The 13,315-nt window shown below is 47.7% G+C and overlaps 1 protein-coding gene across 4 annotated transcripts in view; it reads right to left on the bottom strand.

Annotated features, from left to right (window-relative positions):
* LOC128323551 (Y+L amino acid transporter 2-like) overlaps positions 1 to 12,990 on the bottom strand; it is a 56,797-nt gene extending 43,807 nt beyond the window's left edge. Inside the window, exons 1-2 of one of the 4 annotated variants that reach the window (XM_053246882.1) lie at positions 12,973 to 12,990; positions 5,460 to 5,560 (exon numbers count right to left, since the gene is read on the bottom strand). The gene's annotated coding sequence lies outside the window, so the exon portion shown is untranslated. Of the gene's footprint in view, positions 1 to 5,459; positions 5,931 to 8,952; positions 9,006 to 12,460; positions 12,551 to 12,972 lie in introns of those variants that run through there. The other 3 variants (XM_053246880.1, XM_053246881.1, XM_053246884.1) reach the window with 3 other exon arrangements.
* Between the last annotated feature and the right edge of the window lie 325 nt (positions 12,991 to 13,315).

Raw genomic sequence — 13,315 nt, 5'->3', positions numbered from 1 at the left:
CGATCGTGTGCTGTTAACGGGAGCCACCAAAAATCTCCCTCCCCTTAAATGAGGTTAATGGAGCAATTGATCCGTCAACCTTGTTTTTGTGCCCGTGTGTCGCTGCGGTGCACGGTGACAAACGGGTAGACCCCTGACTGGGAGGCTGCAAGCCTCCTGGGCTTGGGGGTCTCTCCAGGATGCCTTGCGCACTTATGCGAGGCATCCTGGATCTTCCGAAGGCCATGCGCCCCATCCCCACAGCCCCTGCTGGCTCTGTGATGGAGCCAGCAGCCGTGTGGGCAGCTGATTCGGCCACCCAGCTATGAGCGGCTGCTTGTCTGCAGGGAGAGCGGGCTAAGCCCGCTCTCCCTGCATTACTCCGTCAGGTGCTTCGCACATGTCGTGTGAAGCACCTATAGGCTAATAGTGGAAAAGCTGAGAAAAGAGCTGAAGCATTTAGGGTACAGGGCATTTTCTCTGTGGATCTGATGTAGCCTGTGGCTGCTTGTAGGAGTGCTTTGCTATTTCAACTACTTCTAATGCTCAACTGGCATATTTATAAGTAAATAGGAAATGACAAAGATACCACACGACTCCAGTGATCTCTCCTCCAAAGGAAGCCAGAATGCTAGCTGCATAAAGGGGCAAATTTTAAAGTGGTGATTTTTAAAAATTATTATTATCAGGGGATAACTGCTGCCCCTGTCCAACAACACCACAACTTCGTTCTAGTTCACATCTTATTTATTTATTGTTTTTCTATGTAAACTGCTTTGAGAACTTTTCTTGAAAAACAGTGTATAACTATTCATAGTAGTAAGGTAAAAGGTAAAGTGTGCCGTCAAGTCCGGCGTCGACTCCTGGCACTCTGTAGTATTAAAATCTGAAAAGTACTAAGATGGGGCTGTAGCTCAGTGGTAAAATATCCGTTCTGTGTGCAGAATGACCCAAGTCCAATCCCTGGCAGCATCTCCAGGTAGGGCTAGGAATGACGTCTTCCTGAAATCTTGGGAAGCCACTGCCAGTCAGTGTAGACCAGCAATTCTCAACATGTGGGTCCCCAGATGTTATTGGACCTCAACTCCCATAATCCCCAGCCACAGTGGCCTTTGGCTGGGAATTATGGGAGTTGAAGTCCAATTACATCTGGGGACACACATGTTGAGAATCTCTGGTGTAGACAATACTGAACTAGATGGAATAGTCCGTCTGACTTGGTAGAAGGCAGCTTCCCATGGCCACTGCACCCTTGGAACTTCTTATTGCTCAGGGAAGCGCATGGAACGGTACCTTTCACAACTGTGAAGAACGGACACTTCAACAGGTATAGCTTTCCTCACACCTGCATTACAAGCGATGCACACTCAAATTCCCTCATATGCAGTTGTTAAAAGTACAAGAGCCTTATGCGTCTTCGCCTCTGGTACTTATATTTGTACTACTGTAGGGGTTGGGAGCTGGCGGCCCATGAACAGAATCTGGCCTGCATAAGTAAGCTGACCCTCGGGGTGATGCTGAGCAGTTGGGGGCACTGCTCCTTTCTCCCTCTGTCTGTGTTGCTGGTGCTTTAAATTAAGAGGTGACAGCAGGAGCGGCATGGCTTCCTAGTTGTTGCATAACCATTGCAGGTGTGACTCTTTCTGTTCGACCTCCCTTGCTCTTTCCTGGCATAATCTTTATTACTCTAGTTTGGCATGAATTCAGCTGGAAAGGTATGCAGTCGCTGCTACCGTGCCTCAGTTTAAAACTGCAGTGTGGAACGAGAGAAAGGATAATCACCTCTCCCCCACTGACCTGGTGGTTGTGCTGTCACCTAGTACTGGGATGGGTGTGTGTGTGTGAGAATGAGGCTATAGTCATACACAGGGTTTCTTAACCTTGGGCCCCCGGATGTTGTTGGACTACAACTCCCATCATCCCCAGACATGGCCTTTGTGGCTGCGGATGATGGGAGTTGTAGTCCAACAACATCTGGGGGCCCAAGGTTAAGAAACCCTGGTCATACACATGAGAAGCTGCCTTATACCGAGTCAGACCTGACTAGCTCAGTATTGTCTACACTGACTGGCAGCAGCTCACCAAGGTTTCAGGCAAGAGTCTTTCCCAGGCCTACATGGAGATGCTGCCAGGGACTGAACCTGGGATCGTCTGCATGGAAAGGAGATGCTCTACCACTGAGCTACAGTCCGTTCCCAGAGTGTATGAGAGCATGTCGCTTGTTCACTTAGTTCAAACTATACAAGACCTTAAGCCTGTTCTTAGGACTGATGGGCTTGTTTTCAACTGAGCAACCAGGCTGGAACGAGGCAAGGAGACTTTCCCCTTGCAGTCATTCCAGTCTGGATCAGGCCCCCATCGCTAGAATTTAACAAGGGAGGAAAGCTCCCATTGGACAAACAGGGGCTTTTTTCTTGTTGCAAGAGCATATGCAGAGGATCTGGATTGGGACCACTGGGGGTGGGTAACAGTGGTGGAGCCAGACCATGAGCAGCCCTGCATCTGATGCCAGATGTGGGGGCTAGCCATGCCAGAAGCGGGGTGTGTGAACAGGGCTGCGCGGCCCCGTTCGGGAGCTAGAATGGGGCCGGTGCTGCATTCACAGTGTGGCCAGGAGTGGCAGGGAAGAGCCGCTCCTGGCCGCATTGCGAACGCAGTGCCGACCATTTAACTCCTGAAAGGGGCTATGCAGCCCCACTCGGTAGCTAAACCAGCACCCCCCGCGTCTGATGTCAGACGCGGGGGGTATGTCGGGGCCGTGAGGCGCAGCCCCTGAGGGGCTGGGTCCTGGGGTTCTTTGTACCTGTTTGCCCAGTGGTGGCTCCGCCCCTTGTGGGTAAAGTAAAAGACCCCATTCCTCCACTATTGTCCCAGTGTATGGGGTGGTGTGTGGATCCAGCTATTTACTCATAAGCAGGCAAAGCTGAGAGCAGGGGTGGGAAACCTTGGCTCTCCAGCTGTTCTTGAACTACAACTCCCATAATTCCCAGCCACAATGATGGGTGTTGTAGTTCAGCAACAGCTAGAGGGCCAAGTTTACAGGGAGGAGAGCTGGTCTTGTGGTAGTAAGCATGACTTGTCCCCATAGCTAAGCAGGGTCTGCCCTGGTTGCATATGAATGGGAGACTTGATGTGTGAGCACTGCAAGTAGAGGGTTCCAAGCTCACTCCCTGGCTTCTCCAAGATAGGACAAGATTTTTTTTTAAAGGACAAGATTTTTTTTATTGAACCAACAAACTACCAAAGTATACAGTACGTTGCCAAAGCACAATTATATACAAAGTGGTTGTTTGTACGTGATATATCTACAAAGATTTACACACAAGGATTTGGAAACCCACAAGGTTATGAAGTATATGCAGGTAGTACTGTAACTCGGGGGTGGGGGATTTCAAGGCACATCAGGTAATGGGGGGTGGTTACGTCCAATGTCCATTTCCACAATTTTTCCCATTGCTGTTTAGAAGAGATACACTTGTCTCTTTGCACATAACCATACAAACTTTTCCAGAAGAGATTTACTGTCTCATCTACATGAACCTCTTGGTCGCGTCTTCCCACCGTATTCCTATGCAGGAGCATTGCATAAATGACATACAGGTTTACTAACCTGATTACGAGAAGGGGAATGTTCCAATTCCCTAGTATGGGGGCACCCGTTCCGTCCCGTTTCCTTGAAGTTTTCTTTCTGGGACCTCGAAAGGAGGCTGAGAGAGATTCCTGCCTGCAACCTTGGAGAAGCTGCTGCCAGTCCGTGAAGACAATACTGAGCTAGATAGACCAATGGTCTGACCCAGTATATGGCAGTTTCCTATGTTCCTAAGTTGGCCCACCCCTGGCCTGGAGCTTAATGTGAAATGTAATGTCCATCAGCCATAATGTGAGCTCAATGTGACATGTAGTTTGGCCCACAACTGCAGCCCTGGATTGGCTGGCTGATCAATCTAGTTGCTGACCACCATTCTTCTGTCTCACTTGAAAATAAAGTAAGTAGCATAATATTTGGTAAGGCTTTTTCACACCATCAGAGATACTTGGTTGTTTCAGAGGCTTTGGCCCAAGGTTGAATCCTGCTTTTTATTCATTCATTTATTCATTCAATTTATATACCGCCCTTCCTAAAGTGACTCAAGGTGGTTTACATTAAAATTAAAATATGACAAATATTTATATACCGCTTTTCAGCAAAAGTTCCCAAAGCGGTCTACATATATAGAAAGATATAGATAGATATAAAAGCTCCCTGTTCCGAAAGAGCGCACAATCTAACAAAGAAACATAAGAAACACCAGCAACAGCCACTGAAGGGCTGCTGTGCTGGGGATGGATAGGGCCAGTTGCTCCCCACCCCTGCTAAATAAAGAGAATCAAAGAGGTGCCTCTTTGTTCAGTTAGCAGGGGTTGCTAACTGAGCATCCCATAATAAAACAATTCAAATAAAAAAACATTTGAACCAGATTAAAATTAAAAGCCAGGCTAAAAAGATCGGTCTTTAAGGCTCTCCTGAAGGCCTCCAAGGAAGATAATCCTCTCATATTCATGGGGAGGGCATTCTACAACCTATTTGACGCAAACAGGTGGGGATTCCACTATGGATGCTTTACCACGAATGTTTGCTGGCATTCTCAGGTCGCTGCATGCTTTTTATGAATTGGGCACACTACCCATAAGGAGTTCATCCAAGGTTACGACCCACTTTCAGCAGTCATTTACTCCAAGAGGGAATAGAGTTGAATCATAAACTATGGGTATTGTTCCTCCCTTTTAATTGAGTTCAAATTCAAATTGACCTCTAACCACGTATACAAACTGGAGGCTGAAAAGATCACCCTAGAATAATTTAGCGTGCAAAAGTGTCCATCATAGTAAATGTTTAGAGAAGACATCTGCATTAAACCAGGCACAGTGTGAGCTTTAGCACTGGAAATTCAGTCATGCTTGTATCGGACTTCAAAACAGAGCTACTGAGCATGTCCCGAGGCAAGCTGTTTATTGTACGAACACATGCCAACCCAGGAACAAGCCAAGTGTGCAAAACAAGTCATGACGTCATAAAGAGATACCTCCTCCCCAAAGACAGCCCTAAACAACAACAAAACCCACATTCCAGTTCAACAATAATACATGCCCTATAATACTGTAATGCTCCTGTTATGTTACATTACTGGAAAAGTTTATCATCCAGTATAAAAAACAGAACATCCCCCCCCCCACCCCACTAAAGCACAATGCACATTGGGCATTCCCTTTATTACAAGAGCGCGTTAGCTCTCGTCGTGCATTTCCGGTTTGTCTACAGGGTTCAAAAGTCTCTCCTTTTCCTTTCTCATCTCTGTAAATCCGCACATGGTCGACCCTTCAAAAGACTCATTTCTAAATGCACCTCACTCGAGAATCTCAAAAGGAGGATATTACAACTTATCTGTCTCGGTGGAGTCGGGGTGGCGGGGAGAGACTGAAAAGAGAACTTTCGAGCTCACCCGCGTATCGCCGAGGTCTTGCTTCGTTTAGTGAGACGCTTTCGTGCTGGAAGTTCAGGAACCGAACAGTTCGTTACCTCCGGGGCTAAGCCAGCAGCTGCCTGATGAGCAATGGTAAGTGATATGCATGTGAATGGCCCCTTCTCTCCCTCCGCGCTTCTATTTGTGTCCCCATCGCAGGAACACTAAAATCAGCAGCCACGCAGCAACCACAAGAGAGGGAGAATTGTGTCTCCCCCCCCCCCGCCCCCCGGCATCTCAGGTTCACTAATGAGCAACAACTATCTCAGGGCTAAAGCCAGGCCCTCTCTGCTTTCAGGATTTCTTAGAAATGCTCTTCTGGAACCTAAGAGATTGTTCAGGGTGTTTTTGTTTGTTTGTTTGCTCGTTTTTTGGTGGGTGGTTTATTTCTAAATGTCTTAAACTTGTTTTTAGCGTCTTGGATGGTAATGTCGTGCAGTTTCCCGTCAAAGGAATCGCAGTGGGATATTTGGGCAGCAGGGGGACTCTCAAACATATCCACCCCCCGCGCCCATTTCCCCATGAGGAAGGACTACAACTCCCATCATTCCCAGCCACAGCCATAATGGGGATGGTGGGAGTTGTAGTCCAGTAGCATCTGGGAACTGAAGTTTGAGAACCCATGTTTTATGGTGAGCTGATAGAACTCAGTCAGTCTTCAGGACAGAAACAAGGCTAATGGTAAGCAGTTGCTGTGTGGGAGCAGCACACAGAGGGGAAAGAATTATTTTATGAGTCACTGGTTCAGATCCAAGTCAGCCAAGCTGGAGGGTCAACTGGAGGCCAATTTCATGGCATAATGATTCAGAGATCACAATTAAAATCACAGCGGAAATAGGGAATGTAATGCTTGGATTCCAAATTACATGGAAAGACCCACATAGAAACCAATGGAGCTTTGTTCCAAATATTGGCCAAGATCCAATGGAGCCAGTCTCACATCTAGATGTGCTTTCACCATTCTTTATTGACTGATAAGTGTCTCACCCATTAAATTTTTATTTTTTCATTTTCATTTTTTCATTTTTATTTTTTCAATATTTTATTTGTCTACTGGCCCAAACTTCAATCTCTGGGCGGTTTACAAAAATAGGAATGCTCTGAAAGTTCTTAAGAATAATTCACTCTCTAGAAAGAACACAACAATCTCAGATGTTCCATCCAGATGTTTCATCTTGTGTTTTATTGCTTTGAGGTATTACAATGGCTAACTGCAACCATTGTTCACAATTGTAGACAAGAATCCAAATTGGCGAGCCTCCACTAACTCAACGGGACATAGGAATGACCCTACCGTCTGCCCAGCTGATGTTAGTTAAGGATAGGATTGCTCTGAAAAAGTGTGCATTAACAATCAAACAGTCATTGCCACTAAAAGTCTCAAACACGTTTCTCTTCCAAGTCAATTTAAGAACATAAGAGGAGCCTTGCTGCCTCAGGTCTATCTTGTAAAGCATTTTATTTCCAACAGTGGCAGCTCTGGAGAGCTGAGCTCACAAGCTGGGCATGAAGATAAGAGGCCTCTCCACTCCAATTGCTTTCTCCCAGGATCTGGTATGCAGAGGTATGCGGACAGATGGCTCTAATACTGGACAGAAGATGCACTGTTTTGGTGCTTCCAAGTGAGAAAGAACTGTAGCTCAGTGGTAGAGCACCTGCTTTTGAGTGCAGAAGCTCTCTGGCAGGGGCGTAACTATAATAGGGCAAGGGGAGACAGTTGTCTGGGGGCCCACTGCCTTGGGCTCCCCCCCGAGGCAAGTCACATGACTGACTCCCCCAGCCCTGCACCTGCCCGGGCTTCCTTCAGTTGCATTCATCCTCCAAAACTGATGTGGGTGTTAAGACCTGGAGCTACCAGAAGAGCATGTCTTTCTCTAGTACCATTAAATGACTTGCATCGTCCATAATTTACAAAACCTTAAAAAAAAAATTTAGGATGATGTTCTGTTGTGGCACATAGGTGTTATATATAAAATTTTACTATGCTTTTTCAGCCTGATTTAAGATTTCTTCTTAACAGTGTGTGTGTTGGGGTGCATTTTAAAATCTTGTCTCTGGGCCCACTCCAAGCTTGCTATGCCCCTGCTCTCCGGTTCAACCCATGGCATCTCCAAGTATGGCTGGGAACTAGCCCTCTGAAACCTTGGAGGACTGCTGCAGTCAGTGTAGATCAGGAGCCCTTTCTCCCAATCAGTGAGAAGGGCTTGAGGGGGCGCAGAGAGGAAGGCTAGAAAAGCTTACTTCCCCCACAGAATCGCACGTCCAGACATTCCATTGCTGGTTCTGGCAGCGCAGAGGTGAGGGGGCTGGGATATTCATTCATTCATTCATTCATTCATTCATTCATTCATTCAATTTCTATACCGCCCTTCCAAAAATGGCTCAGGACGGTTTACACAGAGAAATAATAAATAAACAAGATGGATCCCTGTCCCCAAAGGGCTCACAATCTAAATGGAAACACAAGATAGACACCAGCAACAGTCACTGGAGGTTCTGTGCTGGGGGTGGATAGGGCCAGTTACTCTCCCCCTGCTAAATAAAGGGAACCACCACGTTAAAAGGTGCCTCTTTGCTCAGTTAGCAGGGGTATGTCGTCCTGGCCCCCGGAAATCCCACAATGCATCGCGTGAATGCGCAATGCATTGTGGGGATTCCTCCAGCAACAGGCGGGCACCCATCAGTGTTGGCTGATCGGCTAAAAGCGGCCGGTGCTGCACATGAGCAGGGGGACGGAGCTAAAGGAGCACTCGCTCCCTTAACTGCATTTAAGAGGCGGGCCTCTTTGGCCGGTTGGCCGCTGAGGTGCTGCTTCCGGCTGCGCAGCTGCCCACGGCTCTTACGAGCTGCGAAGACCAGGCTTGGCTTTCTTAGCCTGGTCTTGGCTGCATGTGAGAACAGCCTGCAGGAGTTTTGACGCTTGGGTCCCAGATGTTGTTGGACTACAACTCTCATCATCCCCAGCCAAAATGGTCAAAGGAATTGTAAGAACCTTTGGCCGATACTGACTGGCAGCAGCCTTCCAGGGTTTCAAATGGATATCCAGTCCTACCTAGAGACTCCAAAGACTGGGAAACTATTATGGTGGGGATTATGGGCGTTGTAGTGCAACAACATCTGAGGACTCAAGTTTGAAAACCCCTGGCATACACAGTACTGAGCTAGATGCACCAATGATCTGACAGCATTTAAGGCAGCTTCTTATGTAACTACATAATGCCCACAATCCAGATATACTGGGTATTTTACCCCATGCTGCTCTTTGTCCCCCCATGGTCCACACAAGTAACAGAGACTTGTGTAGGCTGTCTGGTATGCATGGCTTGTTTTCTGCACTTCCTAATGAACCTTCTGCCTTTCCTCTGGACATTTCCCAGGTGCATTTCCCAGTTCCCAGGTGCATTTTCCATACCAGCATGGAAGTTGCTATCTGAACAAGCTCTAAGACGAATTAAAAACATGTCAAACTTACCAACAAGACTTTCTTCCTTAGTAATAAAGCTCTGGTGTAGAATGTGTGTGTGTTTGGATTCCAAGGACCAAGTAAAGTACAATACAACCCAAAGAAGCTGAATGGCTAAACAGCCCAGACGAATGTCTTGTGAGCAACAGCTTAACAAGTTAATGAGTGTTGGAGAACCAGGAGGCAGTCAAAACAAAGAGGCCAGGGTCAAGGAATGACTTGGTGTTTCTAAGTCAAAGAACAGCTAGAGTGAAGTTTATTAAGCACAGTGTAGCAGCAACAGGCTTGTGATTGAGGCAAGTCAGGGAAACCTTTCTTTCCCCCACCCTTTCGTATTCAGGGTTTTATAGAGAAATTGTGCTAATTTGGTATATACGTTAGTCCTAATGCCCTGTATGAGCTACCTAATGGTGCAGCAGGGAAGTAACCTGCCTAGAGAGCAGGAGGCTGTTGGTTCGAATCCCCACTGGTGTGTTTTCCAGAATATGAGAAACTCCTATATCAGGCAGCAGCGATATAGAAAGGTATTGGAAGGCATAATCTCATACTGTGCAGGAGATGGCAATGGTAATCCCCTCCTGTATTCTACCAAGAAAACCACATGGCTCTGTGGTCGCCAGGAGTCGACACCGACTCAACAGCATAAACTTTCCTTTCCTTTAATGACCTTTACAGAGACGCAAGGCATTTCATCCCATGCTGATCTTCACTATACCATCCCTGCTATTTTATCAAGAACTAACACAGAGATAACAAGAACTAACACAGAGAGGCTTTTCCAGCAAGCAGCAAAAATCGGGCTAGGAGCGCCTAGCCTGATTTTTGCTGCTCGTGTAAACCACCGGGCTCGCAGGCCTGAGCTCGTGTAAACCACTGGGCTTGTGTAAACCACCAGTGGCTTACAAGCGGCTAGCCCACTTAGGTAGCTTGCCCCTTAAACTGGGTTTGTGGAGCGATCACTCTTCAAATCCGATTTTTAAAATCGTGAGTAGCCGTGGTGCAGCTCCACGCCGTGGCTACTCACGAGTAGAACCCCCCTACGCCAAGAGCAGACTGTTGCTCGTGTGCGGGAAGAGCAGGCTTAGCCCTCTCTCCCTGCAACCCCACTAGCGGCTCTTCTCACTAATCCTGTGAAGAGCCTCAGAGTATCCCATTTGTGTGGCTTGTTTTCTGCAGTCCATGAAATGTTTTCAGCGAATATCTAGCCAATTCTTCCATCAAGCCCAGCCTTCCTAGCATGCAAGTAAAAACAGCAATGAGTCACAGCACTAAAGGTGCTTTGCCCACAAAGTTTTAGCAGTAACATTAAGAGAAATGACACAATATTCAGACTCAGGGAAACAAGAAACCCAACGCTTCCAATACTGTCTTCTAAGAAGAATTGATTGCAAAATAATAATTTGAGAGGGCTTGGTGGTGTAATGCTATTTACAGTTCTGAGAAATTCTACTCCTCCTGTAACACAGTAATGGCTGTGCTATTTTGAGCCAGCAATAAATGAGCAAGCAAAGGCAGGCGAAATGATTTCATGTATTGGATCTGTTTGTGTTGGGAAACGTGTGCAAAAATTCAGACTCCAGTCCACGGGTCTCTTCTCATCAAGAAAATTCATTAGATACTTTGAATTGTTTAATGAATCTGCAGTTAGGTTTCACTCTGTCCTGAAGTACATTGAATCTGCCAAGCTGCTGTATCTGCTACTTTTACTTTGTTTGTTTGTTGCTCCATGAAAATGCTTTGTGAAAAGTTCTGTGTCTGCCTGGAGTTATACTGTGTAAATACTACACAAGATTATACAGTAGTATGTAATACACGCAAAAGTAGCAGAGCACAACAGGATATTGGGCAAGGAAACTGATGCTGGATCCAGCACCCCTGTGAGTGTAGCCGTTCTTGCTGGATGTGGGCTACACACACAAACTCCTGCCCCACAACTTAAGTTTAGTTATGGTAGAGTAAGGAGAATAAGGAGTCATGCTAGCATACTCCCTGTATTTCTTCAGTAAGCATGGAAAACTGAAATAGACCTTGGGGCTATTCTCACAAGCAGCAAAAATCGGGCTAGGACAGCTTAGCCCGATTTTTGCTGCTTGTGTAAAACAGTGTTTCTCAAACTTTTTGGAGTCAAGGACCGCTAAATTCTTCGTGCAGAGTTTCAAGGACCGCTACATTCTTCATGTCCAGTTTCCCGGACCAGCAGTTAGTAAAGGGGTTTCAAGTCTGTCTATCTATCTATCTATCTATCTATCTGTCTGTCTGTCTGTCTGTCTGTCTGTCTGTCTATCTATCAGACTTCTATACTGCCCAAAACTTGCATCTCTGGGCAGTTTAGAATGAAAATAATATAAGCATTAAAATAATTAAATTTGGAATCTTTTGCAAACATGGAATATTAGGGGTTCTTAACCTTGGGTCCCTCAGTTAAACTCCCATAACCCCCAGCAACAATGGCATTTGGCCATTATGGCTGGGGATTATGGGAGTAGAAGTCCACCAACGTCTGGGTACCGAAGGTTGAGAACCCCTGAATCTAAAAGCCTGGGTGAACAAATTTGTCTCCAGTATGTCTGGAGTGGAGGTGCTTGTGATTACTCAGTGGAGAGGGGATGTTGGGCCATTAGAAAAATTCAAAAGCTACATGGGGCCAATGAAAACAACATACAAGCAAGCCCCACTGATGCAAGAGGGAAACAGCGTTCCCGCTCAAGGCGCCTCGATCACAACAGGCAGCTGGGTTTCAATCAACCAACCTTTGGCTGCAAACAATGAGCATGCAAGAACCAGCAGCCCTTCAAGTGGCGCCCACTGCCATACTTTTTCCTCCATGCCCCTGCATCGCATACAGTTTGAAGCTGTAAAGATAGGGAATATGATAGCTGTAGGAAGATCTCAGCAGCACGTAGAGGCAAGGCACAAGAAGGGTCCCATGCCTCCGTGATACTCTTCCTCTTCCGTGCCATGTGCAAAATTGAGGAAGTGAGTGCCTTGATTTCAGTTGGGGGGGGGTTGACTCCCAGTCAGGGACCGGCACTCAACCCTACGGGGACCGGCAGCGGTCCAGGGACCGGTGGTTGAGAAACACTGGTGTAAAACACCGAGCCCGGTGGCTTACAAGCGGCTAGCCCACTTTTGTAGCCCTCCCCTAAGCCCAGGTTTGCGGAGCAAGCACTCCGCAAACTCGGGCTTCCCGATCGTGTGGCTGGGCTTCTCGATCTGGCCGCCCAGGGCTCCCTCCCTGATCGTGAGCGGGGAGAGCGGGCTTAGCCCGCTCTCCCCACTCCGCTACAGAAACCGGGTCTCACTGATCGTGAGACCCAGCTCCTCGACTTCCATGTTACTGTCTTCTAATCAAGCAGGTCTACCTCCCTCCACCCAAATGAACCTGCTTCAGGGCTGGCTGAAATCTAAGGGGGACCATGCGTGGTCACCTCTGGTAGATCCCTTGCCCTGGCCTCCGGAGGAGAATTGGGCCCAGCCACTAACTGGCAGCTGCTCACTTGGCCTTCCTCCCTCTTACCGTGGAGCAGATGCCGGTTTCCACAGGACAGCAACAATAGTATTCTAGCTGGTGGCTGCCACCATGCTGTTTCTCCTGCAGTGGCCCACATAGCAATGTGATGCAACATGGGGTGATGAGATTTTCTTTCTTTCTTTTTTTTTTTTTTTGAAGAACATGGCAGGCAACAGCTGCCAGCTAGAATGCTGCTGTTGCTGGCCTGTTGTGAATTAAAGAAACCAGCCTTTGTTGCCATGGTAACGTGAGGAGGCCCCAGCCTAGTTGGCAGCTGCCAGTTATGGTCTGGGCTCAGTCCTCCTCATCAGCAGTGTCCCCAACCCAGGACACTGAGACCAGTGGGCCAGAGTCTGAGAGAGCTCTAGAGGTGGATCCCTTCAAGACAGGGATGTGCACGAACCTGTTCGGAGGCCCTTTTATGGGCCTCCGAACAGGTTCGAGCACTGGCCGGTTCGAAGGTTTGACGGCGGTGGGGGGGGGTGTCTGCCTTTAAGGGCAGGGGAGGGTACACTTACCCCTCCCTCTGCTTCTCCCCTACTGGCGCTTGGTTTCCTCAAAGTCCATCGGGGCGGCAGTGTATGCTGCTGCCCCGTTGCTTTTACCAGATGTGACTGGTGCAGATGTGACTGGTACAGGTACTCAACGCACCTGCACGTGATGTGTGCTTGCACGCTGACACGCACATGTGCATCAAGTCCTTCCAGGTACATCTGGTAAAGGGCGCAACAGGGCGGCAGGGATGTACGCTGCCGCTCCGATGAACTTTGAGGAAACCAAGTGCTGGTGGGGGGAAAGCGGAGGAAGGGCTAAGTGTACCCATCCCTGCCAAAGGCAGACACCCCCTCCCCTGCCTTCAAA

The sequence above is a fragment of the Hemicordylus capensis genome, chromosome 4 (assembly GCF_027244095.1).
Source record: "Hemicordylus capensis ecotype Gifberg chromosome 4, rHemCap1.1.pri, whole genome shotgun sequence".
Taxonomy (NCBI): domain Eukaryota; kingdom Metazoa; phylum Chordata; class Lepidosauria; order Squamata; family Cordylidae; genus Hemicordylus; species Hemicordylus capensis.
Note: the sequence above shows the minus strand (reverse complement) of the source record. Positions and strands in the feature narration are given on the sequence as shown.